Raw genomic sequence first — 12,566 nt, forward strand, 5'->3', positions numbered from 1 at the left:
ACCATTCCTTAAAAGAAGGTTCACCTGGTTCCTCCAGTGTGTCATTATAATTTGCTTTCCCACCACTATACTGGTCTGAGATAAGCCCTTGGCTCCACTGTGAGATGTCCTTTGTGGGTCACTGAGAACATACAGCCTCGGGCAGTACTTGAAGTTAGTCCGGGTAAAGTTTTTTTATACATTCATGAACCTTTATCCAGTGGTTCTCAAACATGGGACGTTCCCAGAGTAGTTGAAGACGTGTCCCTTCAGAACAGCAGAACTGGAGCTGAAGCTTAAACAGTCTGGAGGGGGTCATTTATTGTTTAGCCCTGTTATCGTTCCATCTACCAATGACAATAATCAGTGGTGGAAGTATTCAGATCCTTTATAGAAGTAAAAGTAGCAATACCAGACTGTAAAAATATTCTGTTACAAGTAAAAGTACTGCAGTGGAAATAGTAACTTTAAGTACATTTTGTTGATACTGCTTATTATAATCAATATTATCAGCAAAATGTACTTAATGTCTCAAAAGTAAAAGTTCTCAAAATGCTAAAAAAAAAAAAAAAAAAGCAGTTTGTCTGGGCTGATTTTAACAGTTTCGTATATTGTTGAGTAGTTTAATTTATTTTATGCACAAAAGCAAATAATCTAAAACAGTTTCATTTTTATTATTGTTTTATAAGTTCATCAGTGGTGAAAAAGCATTAAGATCTTTTAATTAAAGGTCCAGTGTGAAGGATTTAGTGACATCTGGTGGACAGGTTGTGGAACTGAAACTTCTCCCGTGTGCCGAGCATGCAGGAGAACTACGGTGGCTGATGTGACAATGCAAAAACACAACAACATGACAACACAAAAACATGAAAATGCTTTCGCTAGTTAAAATCATAGAGTCATAAAATTGTCACTAATTTATTGTGCAAACCTTTGATGGAAACATGATTATGATGCACTACTTCTCTAAAATCTAATATGTTCATATCTTGTGTCAAGCCAAACCTAACACTTAGCCTTGCCCTCTTAACCCAACCTTTACTAATCCTGACTAGCATTTCTTTCAACCTCAACTATTTTTTTCAAACATTTGTTAACCCAATTAAATGTATTTAATGAATTTTGGATTTAAGGATTTTTTTTTTTTTTTTTTTTACATCTCAGTTAAATGTGTTAAGTGAAATTTGGTGGGGCAGAATTAAGGGAGGATGTGCGAGGGAGGGGGTTGTTGTGGCAGAGAGAAAAGACAGCTGCATATTGTATGAATTGGACGGACGTCAGAACTTAAGTTCAACAGAAATGTACATGTAGTCTTAATTTATTGGAATGAACAGAAAAATAAAAATGGGCATGTTAAATTATATCAAAGTATGAAATACATTGTGCAATAGATATGCTTACACAAGCCTATATTAGTGATAAGATGTCCTGTCCCAATCACCCTTAATTCAACCTACTTAGTAAATGTAAGTAAGTTAATGTAGGCTAGTGAGTTACATTAAAACAACACCAGTAATACCCTGACAGTGATAAACCCTCATATTAAAGAATTACATATATCCAAATTGATCCCAAAAGTGACTCAGGGGTCAAAGTGCAGGGTCAGACGGCTCATTAGCGCCCTCTAGAGCTTATTTGAGGTTTAATTTAGCGTTTTGTTCAAAGATACGTCGGTAGAGTGAATGAATAGCGGACAGCCGGTTCTACCTGACCGGTTTCCAAAGGTGAGGAGAGCTAATTAAGGCCACGGCGAGACCACAGGGTGACACATATTAATAGGCTGGGTCAGTTGTAATCCGGTGGAAATCACTGTTAAAACAGGCCAGCGGGTCTGCGCTGACCGGGCGGGTGTATGTACAGTTAGGGGAGGAAGGTGTGCAGCTTTCTCCTCCGCGCTCAGAGGTGCAACAAACCGAGCTCCCCTCTCGTTTGACGGCCACAATGACGCTCAATAACTAACCCGGAAACAGCAACAGCAAATCGCTTTTCTTCTTCTTTCAGCCCGTACCGCTGCTTCTCTAGCGTGGTGTCCAGACGTCGACTCCAGTGTTTTCTCTACGAGCATCAAGGTAAAAACTGAATTAATTACCACTTTATCTCGCCTTTTTCTGCCTCCTAAACTAACCGCTTTCACCGTCCACCGGTTGCCATTCAGCCCGGCTTGTTTTAAGTGTTAAATTTTGTTCCTCGGAGGCAAAAATTAATGATGAATCATTAACGTGTGCGGCGAAAATTAACCCCACGTATCGTGAAGTTACTGTGAAATTCAAACAGTGGGGAATATGAGCTTGTGTTTTTAATTTACACTCTTTAAGCCCCGTTAACTTCCCCTTTTCAGAACAACGGTCTCAAGGTAGACGTTAGGCGACACCGCTAGCTTGGTTCTTCCTTTATTTGGCCACAGGCAGTGAATGTTACATGCTTGACCCATATATTACCAGGTTTATCACATGTGTTTGGCCTCGTCTACATTGTGGAGACAGTTAATGTGCTCAGTTATCAACTAACCGTATGGCTCGGATTAAGACTGCTCGCTTGCAGGCAGTAAGTGATGCATCATTAAAGCTGCATTAAAGGAAATGCACACACTGACAGCTGGTTAGAGCTGGTTTGTCTTTGATGATTTACATGTTCATCAATGCATCATTGGAAAAATTGTCACAGGTTTCCAAACTGTGGTGTTGGCAGTGGTGGAAGAAGTGCCATCAGGTCTTTTATTTAAGTAAAAGTAGAAATACTCTTGAAAAAATACTCCTGAAGTCCTGAATTCAACTTCATGCATGAGAAAAAGTACAGAAGTTTTATCAGGACATTTACTTAAGCAAAAATAGCAATGCTGTATTATAGAAATACTCCTGAAGTCCTAAATTCAGAATCTTGCATGACTTAGCAAAATATAACACTATTATATTATAGGATTATAATGATTATGAGTGATGCACAAAGATTGTTTTAAGAACTGTTTTATATACTGTTGGATAGTTTAATTCACTATATAATAACACATCGGGTTACATATACTCATGTTAGATTGATAGATTAAAATCTCAAGCAGCAAAATAGCTAGTAACAACAGTTGTCAAACAAATACAGAGGTGGGAAAAGTGCAATATTTCCTTTTGAAATGTTGCATAAAATTGCATGAAATTTAAATGCTAAAGAAAATGTGCTTCAGATTTGTGCTTAACTACAGTGTTCTGGGAGCTTCCCAGAGTCCACAGATACAGATAAACCTGTCACTGTTATTTCATTTGAAAGTATTTCACCAAGTGGAGTTGGTCGCTTTAAAGTTTTCTCTTTGCATCGGTTTTCTGCATAACTCGGCTCTAGCATGATGGAAGTATATGTCGTTTCCTTTCCGCCCAGTCTCTGCAAAGGTCTTGAAAGTGGAAGTGAAACGTCCCAGAAAGCCGGATTTGATGGCGCGTTGGGCAAGTTAAACTCTGTTGTGGTTGTGATGCAACGTCTTTTGTCTCAGAACTCTCACGGTCTCTGCTTGTGCAAATTGGGCCAGTTTCACTGCACTCAGGCTAGTTAGACATGAGTATGGAGACTCATACAAGAGTTTAAAGATATGTTACCTCCTCATGTAACAAAAAATAAACAAGCTTTACAGGCATGTCTGTAAGTGTATGGTTTTGTGGAGAAAATACTGCAGGTGCTCTGCTATAAATGATGTGCTGCATTTATTTGTGTAAGGAAAGATGGGTTTACTGCCAGCCAGTGTAAAAAGGTCTCCGTCTGTCATGGCAAACCCAGTTTTGCTGTGTGAAATGACATGCCTCCAGGTTATTTGCCTTGTCCTCTTTTGCAGTTTGTCCTCCTTATATCTGCCACTGCACATTTTGCAAGAAGGATGTGTCACCTTGCTCCATATTCTTTAACAGATGGACCCAAATGTATGCTCTCATAGTTTGAGTCAGTGTAGATGTGTAAATGTGGGCTGGAAAAGACATGACAATACCTGACTTGTGCCACAGTTGTACGACTTTTTAGACATGGTACAACTTGTTGTGCCATGTCTCATACTCTGTCTGCAGTGGTGTGAACAGATAGACGGAGTGATTATCAAGGAGTTCAAAGCTCAGTTATCGCAGGGCTGATTCTTCCTTATTTTGCTTGTAAAAGTTGCAGCAGCAGTTACAAAGATTGCAAAAGTGAGGGGACCACTTGCAACAAGAAAGTGAGATCTGGTGTTAGGTAACCAAGTGGAGCTTTTTCTCACAACCTTGGCATGTGGCACAAGCGTGAAATGAGAATAGGCTCATTTGGCACAATATAGTCCCTCATAAACCCCGGTTTAATTCAGGTAGAGGCATGCAGGTGCACTAAGTCATGAACCATTCTGAGACACGTATTGGATAATGCAGCAATATTATTATTATACAAAGCAAACAGTAGCAGCTCTCCCAAATAGGATTTAGCTTTTAAATGTTACTGTTTAGTCAAAATCTGGCTGTAATCTGGTGATACAGTTTTTGACTCTCAGTCTTTGTCTATGTAAGGACACTGTTGACATTAGATAAGACTTTTGTCAGTGCTTTACATCAGTGTTTGCATTATGGGCGCTTGAATAACAATAGGGGCAGAGATGTGTCAAGTATGATTAAAATAGTCTCTCATTGTGCTAACGTAATGAACTCTGTTAACCCCTGAGGAAGCCCGTGTGAGAGGATTTTCCACATACTTTCTGAAGCAAATGTATTTTCTAGTTCGGACAACTGTACATACTGTAGCTGGGGTGATAACACAAGGGCAGAGTCAGTGTAATGGTTGTTAATTTGAATTATTAATCATTTTTCCAGGAGTCCTCCCAAGGACCTTCAGGGCAGAGCAGCTCAGACAAACTGATCTATATTTTATCATTTTAGAGGAAATATTTTGTTTATTATTCTGTAAACTGTCTACACATTAAAGAAGAAAACAGTGGTGAGATTAAGATCTGTTATTGCAATACATTTTTTGGATATTATGTTATTAGGAATAAATTGTTGGCTTCACTGGAATGCCACAAAGTCGCCAAAGGGTCCAGACCCCTTTGAACACACCCAGTGTCACTGAGCTGCCGGCTGCAGGTTGGGTTACTGCAGTTATTCTTGGTATGAGCTTCACTGTCGACTCCTGCTGACAGTCAGACTATTTATTGTATTTCCGGCTGCAAGTGGATCCACTCATGCTAAACGTCTCGTCTAGTTGACTCATTGTTGCAACAGTTAATGTACCATTGTGTGGTTGTGCTGTATTGTTGTGACATTTCTGGCAGCAGACGTGCGTTTGTTTACTATACAGTGACTGAAAGACTTAAATACTTTTCATACTATCAGCTGCATGTCGCCTTTTATCTTAAAATGGAAAAGTATTCGCCATAGTGAGAGTGTATGAACCACTTACAGTAACTTCCTCTTTTTATTTAGTGGTTACGTAGGCTGTTTTTGTTTTTGTGATCTATGGTGGGAGGATACAGAAGCATGAGCACTTGTGCAATGTAGTAAAATGCAATCACCAGCAGCTTCAGAAAACAACCACAGGCTTAAACCAACACCTCTCTGAGACAGTCGCCACCACAACTATATTTGATTTAGAAATCTGTTTGAATCATATTGTTAGTGTTAACATTATTGTGTCTACCCCGCCTGTATTCCACACACTACAGGCAGCTATAGACTGTATAAAATAATGGGCGAAGCCACAGTGACATCACTCGTTGGTATGTGGACTCCCATCTTGAAGCCTTGAGTTTGGCATTTTGGCCGTCACCATCTTCCTTTTTAAAGTGACCATATGTTGGAGAGAGGGTGGGGCTAACCCTAACGCTAGCTTTTAGTTTAGTTTGCATGATGCATTTACAGCTATAGTTTAGGGAGCAGTGTGTAAGATTCAGGGGGATTTAGTGGCATCTAGTGGTGAGGGTTGCAGATTGCAACTAGCTGAAAAATCTCCAGGTTAGAATTCTTTCAGTGTTTATTGTTCAGGGGATTTTTACCAGAAGCCAAATTATCCACAGAGCCCTCTTCAAACAAACAAATGGACCAGGTGATTTAAACAGGTAAAAACACAGAATAACCCAGTTTCACAGTACAAATCAGTGTTTCTCTTACGCTGTCCTGCATGTCGCAGATGGTCCGCTAACCCAGCACCTGCTAATGTGTGCTCACCTTTTTCTTGATCCAGATGTTTTGCAGGTTTTTACTGGGAGGCAAATTATCCACAAAGGTCTCTTCCTCTCCAAAACAAATAGACCCGAGGAGTTAAACTGGTAAAAACACTGAATAAAGCAGTTTCACGTTACACATCAGTGTTTGTCTGATGCTCTGATTGTTTTTCTCTGCTAACTTAAGATCCAGACATTCAGGAGATTTTAACAGGGAGCCGAATTATTTCAAGAGGCCTCCTCCTCTCCAAAACAAACAGACCTGGTGATTGATGAATTTAAACTGGTAAAAATACTTTGTAAAGAAGTTTTACATTAAAAAATCAGTGTTTTTTCCAACACTACTCATCACGGAGGGACTACTTACCAAAGTAGCCAACGCAATAGCGTAAATGGCCCTATTTAGAGCCAGTATTGGTTTTTCTGTTCTGGGCTACTGCAGAAACGTGGCGCTGCAGCATGGTGATCTCTGTGGGCGAGGACCTGCTTCCTGAGTTGATATAAATTGCTCATTCTAAGGTAATGAAAACACAACCATTCTTATTTTCAGGTGATTATAAACTTAAGAAAACATTCTTATTCTGTGATTATCTGCCAATATATCCCCGTAAATCCTACACACTGGACCTTCAACTGTGATAACAGCAGGCTTGAGACCATTATATATAAAAAATGTACATTGAACTCCTTTTGGAACAACCAAATGCTGAACTTTTTTAGGCGACCAAAACAATACAGTTAACTCTGAATCTGGGATCACGGCATGGCAACGTCACACAACCAGTGTAGTCACCATGGTAGCAGCTTGTTGTCAGATCGCACCCGCCTGTTAGTCAAAGTAGTCACGCCCTTAATTATGCATAACTGTAAGCCTTAATAATATTTTTAACAGTTGAGTTATATAAAACTTCACCCTCGTACAGTTGTCATGAAAGGAGAAATTAGCTTTAGAAACCAGAACTTCTTTTTTGTACCAGGCTGTAAATGTTTATTTCTGCTGTAAAGTTGCATTTTAACATGGCGGTCTATGAGGATATACTCGGTCTTGGAGCCAGCCTCAAGTGGCCATTAGAGGAACTGCAGTTTTTGGCACTTCTGCGTTGGCTTCATTTTTCAGCCCTGGAGGTTTCCACTTGCAGGCAGCATTGCGAGGTCAGGTGCTGCTGTCTGAGCTTCATGCAGAGTGGAGCTGAATTGACCCCTTTCTGTGACATAATACTGTTTGTTCAATTATTTGGATTAACTTCCTCTAACTGATTATGCCTGTTCAGCATTCTGCTCTAACACCATTATCATGACACGGCTTAATGCTGGAGAGTTAGCGACTTCAGCATCATTTAATTCATACAGTGCTTTCTATTGTTGGTTTTAGAGGCACTTCACTAACAATTACAGTACTTTGTTTGGTGTTTTGGAATTGTTCTATCTGACAATTAATACATCCACACATCTGTGCTATAGGAGTAATCTCATTCGCCTCTTGAGTACACATACTCCCCCTTCCATTGCTATTGCATGTCTGCTCTTGTCCATAAGCAGATCATGAAATGATGACATGTATGAGTCAGTCAGTAGGAAAGGCTGACTGTGCCCCCCTTTTTAAAGTAGGTCTGCGTGTTTCTGCACACAGCTGAATTATTGGAGAGCTGATATCATACACGATGTCACCGTCTACTTTAAAAGTTGAGAAATGACTGCATGCTTTTATTAACCTTATGAAGAGCCCCTGCTGCTCTGAGATTCATTTAATAGTTTGTTGATTAACACATGCCGACTGTTTTGCTGTTAAACAAGCAGAGAAAGATGGTCTGTAGCAGCCGAGGTCCTAGCTGTGGTGGGTTTGTGTTTGCAGCCTTTGGCGGTGGCGAGTAATGTACTTTTGATGTGTGTCTCTGATGTGTATGAGTCAGTATGTGTGCCAGTTTCTGATCTGCAGCGCTGGCTGTGCTGGTAGGCTCGAGCATTCCTCTCAACTTTCTCACTTCCGTCCTGTGATGTTGGCTTATCTGAAGCCCTGAGCTCGAATATAATGAGAAGAGAGAGCAATCTCTGTTTTTGTCCTGCAGGCAGTCCATCCAAAGGACTCTAGCAGGATGCTTTCATTTGTTGCTCACCGTATGCAGCAGCAGCATCTTCAGAGTAAATGTGATACAAAAGCAAAGTGGACTTTGCATAGATGATCTCAACATGACGTTTTGAATAACCCACTCAAAAGGAAATAAAGCTCTGTGTGCCCCTACCCCCACACATGCACAGAAAAACCCCTCAGGCTCAGATCTGAGAAAATCTACAGAGAAAACATCGGAGATCAGGATCTGTTGATTTTCTCTTTTGACTGCAGTTAAATAATTTTTCAATTGTCCTGCTGTCTTACAAAAATACAATAATATGATGACGATTTTATTATGTCAAACCAGGCAGGCATGAGATCCTCATGTGGCCGCCTACACGTCAGTGGACACACAGAGCAGGGGTGTTGCCACAGATGGCAGATCAGCATGTTAGAAATTCAGCTTTTGCATGAAACTGTTGCCGTGCCTGCTGCCCCCGCACCAAACCTCCACCCTCACATGGTGATAAGACTGTCAGACAAACCTGTCCTACTTTTTACCCCAACTGCCTGTGCATTAATTAAACTGTCTAGATTTAGGAAAGGATGGATGAAAAAATGTCAAAAGACTACTTATTTTTAGCTCCATATTTAATAATATGTATCATAGTGATGCATGTTGTTCTGTTTTATCATGAGAACATTGCTCTTATAGTCAAAGCTGCAGAAACCTGGACCAAAGGAGGAGAACTTCCTACTAATAGCCAAAAATTTTCATTTTATATTGTTTATACAGCACACAGGGCTCTTTATATGGGGTTTTATTTTGCAGAAGAAAATGAGAAGCAATTTCAATGTTGATATAGAAATAAAGATTGCATTATTTAAGATATTTGCATGGTAATTGCATTACATGGTGTAAACCAGTTTTGACTCTAGCTGAGATGCACGAGCCCTCAGCAAGTCATCTGTTGTGACATTTTGGTTAGGGAATCTCCCGGTCCATGTAACTGATCTGTGGAGGTTTCTCCTAATGAAATGATTTTCCACAGAGGCTCGGCCGTGCTCTGTGGGCTTCAGAGACTCAGTCGATAATATCCCTCCTCAGCCCCTCAGCTCTGGCTCACCAATAGAGACAGGGGAATATAAGTTGTCATGGCAACTTATATTGGAAGTTTTACTCAGTGGTACTGATATACTTCAACGACCTGTTGAATTTAGGCTGTATCCCAGTGTCACTTGCTTCAGTTTGGTTTCCTTTAAAAAAAAGTAGTTGATCTACTAACTGTGTAGCCTACATTAAAGGTCCAGTGTGTAGGATTAGGGGAATATATTGGCAGAAATGGAATATATATGTATGTATAATCACCTGAACGTAAGATTTTCTTACGTGTTTTCTTTACTCTGTATATGGAGCGGGCATGCTGAACAGTGTCGGAAAAATACTGATTTGCAACATGAAACTGCTTTATTCTGTGTTTTTACCTGTTTTCATCACCTTGTCTGTTTGCTTCGGAGAGGAAGACACCTCTGTGGATAATTAGGCTTACAGTAAAAACCTCCTGAACAATGAACACTGAAGGAATCCTAACTGGGAGAAGTTTCAGCTGGTTGCAGTCTGCAGTTCCCACCGCTAGATATCACTAAGTCCTACTAACTATTCCTTTTAAGAGTAAGACTAGATTTCAGTTTCCAGTATCTGGTAAGGCTGTGTGATACCATACGTATAGATATGTTTATTTACTGGATTTTTTGCTGCTGATGTTTGCAGACTCATTAGTTGTACTTAAATACGTATTTTTTATACTTTAATGTTGCTTGTATTTTGAAGTGATAGTGGCTGGGTTCTTATTGTTGAATATTTATTATCCCTTACATTCATGCCTTTTTCTATTTTTTGTAAATACTTGTGAAGATTTAATAAGAAGCACCATTTGAGGATGATGCTTTTGCAATTTTGTCAGGCTTGCATGATGACAATAATGTTCTAGAAATCTTAAAAATCATGAAACAGGGGTTGTGATTCAATGTATTGTGATAAATAGTGATACTGTAAGCAAGGTGAAATATTTGCCCAGTCGTCAGAGGAGAATTTTGGTGTTGTATGTTTTTGTAGTCCACAAATATGTTACATTTGTGCCTTTCCTAAGTATCTTACCAGTGTTTCTAAAGTGATGTATTCTGATTAAATGTTTATGAGCAGATGTCATCAGGGAGATGGTGGATAATGTGACGCCTAGGTGAGATGCCTGCCAAGCTGCAGATCACTGTGTGACACCAACAAACAAACTGGTGGCCTTGTAGCAACCCGCCTGTGATTCAAGGGTTTCAAGCAGCTTTTTAGCTGCCTAATGTGGGTATTTTTTAGCAACTCGACACAGTAAGCATTTTTTTTTTACTGAGATATTGCAGTGTTTCCTGCCAGGATAGTCACACGAAAAGCGTTTATTTTTATTAACGGTTTCTCCAGCCGTGATTGTGCCACCAAAATCTGGTATTTTATACCAAATCGTTGTCTTTTCCTAACCTATGCTATCCTATTGTCAGTGTTGTGCATCCCTAAAGATGTTCTGAACTGAACTCATCTGCCAATTGAAGTACACCCAGTTTAGACTAATCCAAAATACAACAGTCTTGCAATAAACTTACCTTGACCTTTTTGTAGATGGTAATTCGTGGTGCTGTTTAACTGGTGTTTCTGATATTTTGTCCACCCCATTTACACCAGTGTGGTTAGACTAAATAAACTGGTAAGTGAGCATGTATTATGTATGTGTGTGACAAATGGACATGTCCCACATATAGATCCTATTGATTACCTCAGTGGTCTGCTTTGTAGTCAGACCCGGCACTCGTCAGTAGCACACATGGTCTACAGCAGGCCCACACATGTTGGCTCACATTTATTGACCCCTTCATGTGGTGGAGTCAATTAAAACCAAACAAATGTTTGTGGCATGTTGACGTACTGCTGCTTCAAACTCCAGATATGAAAGCACAGATTAAAATATGTCTTTGCCACTCTGAGCTTTGTTGTTGAGATGTTGCTGCCTCATAAAACAGCTCTTGTACACAAAACTCACAAATCCAGTTTTGCTATGTACGTAGCTACTGTTCAAGTATCTGGAAATGACAAAGCAAAACAAGGAAATAAGTCTTTGAAGCAGCAGGAAGTTAGATCAGAGAAAACTTGACTGAGCAGCGATGATTTATTGCCTCTGATGCTGTGGGAATAAAGCAATATCAGACTAGTTGTGTTGGTAAACATGAGCATGCTGTGTGCAGTTTACCTAAGTTTTGTTGTGTAATTTTAAGGGTATTGCAGTTCAGATTTCTCTTCACCCCTAAATTGCTGCCATTACTCATCTGCTCCCATGACTTGATCTTTACTCAGACGACCTCTTTCAAGTTTTTGTGAGGATAAATGACTCCTCACGTGACGAGTGGATGTCTCCACGGTAATTGAGACACAAAACAGTGAACCCCCCACAGTGACGCGGGTTAACTGGGCTGTAGTGGTTCCCCTGGATTTAATTGTTGCTTGAAGGGACACACACATATACACACACAGTGCCACCGTATGATCTCATCATGTGGGTCTTTCCCACAGCAGCTCTGAGATAAATGACAGTATTCCTAAAAACAGTTTGGGCCACAAACCTAAAGAGCATAATAATGGTATGAGTAGCACAGTAGTGGTGTTTGTCATTTGACACAGTGTTGCTAAAGGAACATTCAGAACATTAATATGGCAGTAAATGTATTTGCTATGTAAAGATATTGTGAAGTAATGGCGTCCTGAGCAGAGAATTAAGTCACACTTCCCCTGTGTGTGTTGTAATCTGAGCTTCTTTGTTGCAGTAGACAGCCTGGCTGCACGTGCATGTTAGTGCATGTTAGTGCATTTGAGTCCCTGTGTGTCTGTATCCCACTGGCTAGCTAATGGTCGCTGCTCTGCACTGTGCTCTTTAACTGTTGGGAATGTTGTCCTGACCCACAGTGGCAGGGCTATCGCTGCAGATGCACAAGGCCCACCCACTCTCTGATCCCCCCCAAAGTAAAAAATGTTTGCTCTGTCAGCACTGTTGCTGTTGTTAGCACTGTTTGCACCATTAGTGCTAGCCCCCGCCATTGTAACTCCCACATCCATGTTTGAAGCTCAGACTCTGAATGTCACATTCACCTCCTTTGACACTTTCATATAAACTGATTGAAGATCCTGGAAAGAAATTACAGACAATATGTTTCTCACTGTTACAGAGATGGTGAGCTAACAATCAGCATGTTAGCATACTGACATTAGCATCAAAATCCAGCATGCTGACCATAGACTGTTTAAGATAATGGGCGTAGCTACCGTGATGTCAACCATTGGTTTGTGGACTT

At 40.2% G+C, this 12,566-nt stretch overlaps 1 protein-coding gene across 1 annotated transcript in view; it reads left to right on the forward strand.

Moving 5' to 3' along the window:
• The first annotated feature begins 1,898 nt into the window (after positions 1 to 1,898).
• fam49bb (family with sequence similarity 49 member Bb) overlaps positions 1,899 to 12,566 on the forward strand; it is a 45,164-nt gene continuing 34,496 nt past the window's right edge. Inside the window, exon 1 of the mRNA XM_050056561.1 lies at positions 1,899 to 2,048. The gene's annotated coding sequence lies outside the window, so the exon portion shown is untranslated. The remainder of the gene's footprint in view (positions 2,049 to 12,566) is intronic.

The sequence above is a fragment of the Epinephelus moara genome, chromosome 11 (genome assembly GCF_006386435.1).
Source record: "Epinephelus moara isolate mb chromosome 11, YSFRI_EMoa_1.0, whole genome shotgun sequence".
NCBI classification, from domain to species: domain Eukaryota; kingdom Metazoa; phylum Chordata; class Actinopteri; order Perciformes; family Serranidae; genus Epinephelus; species Epinephelus moara.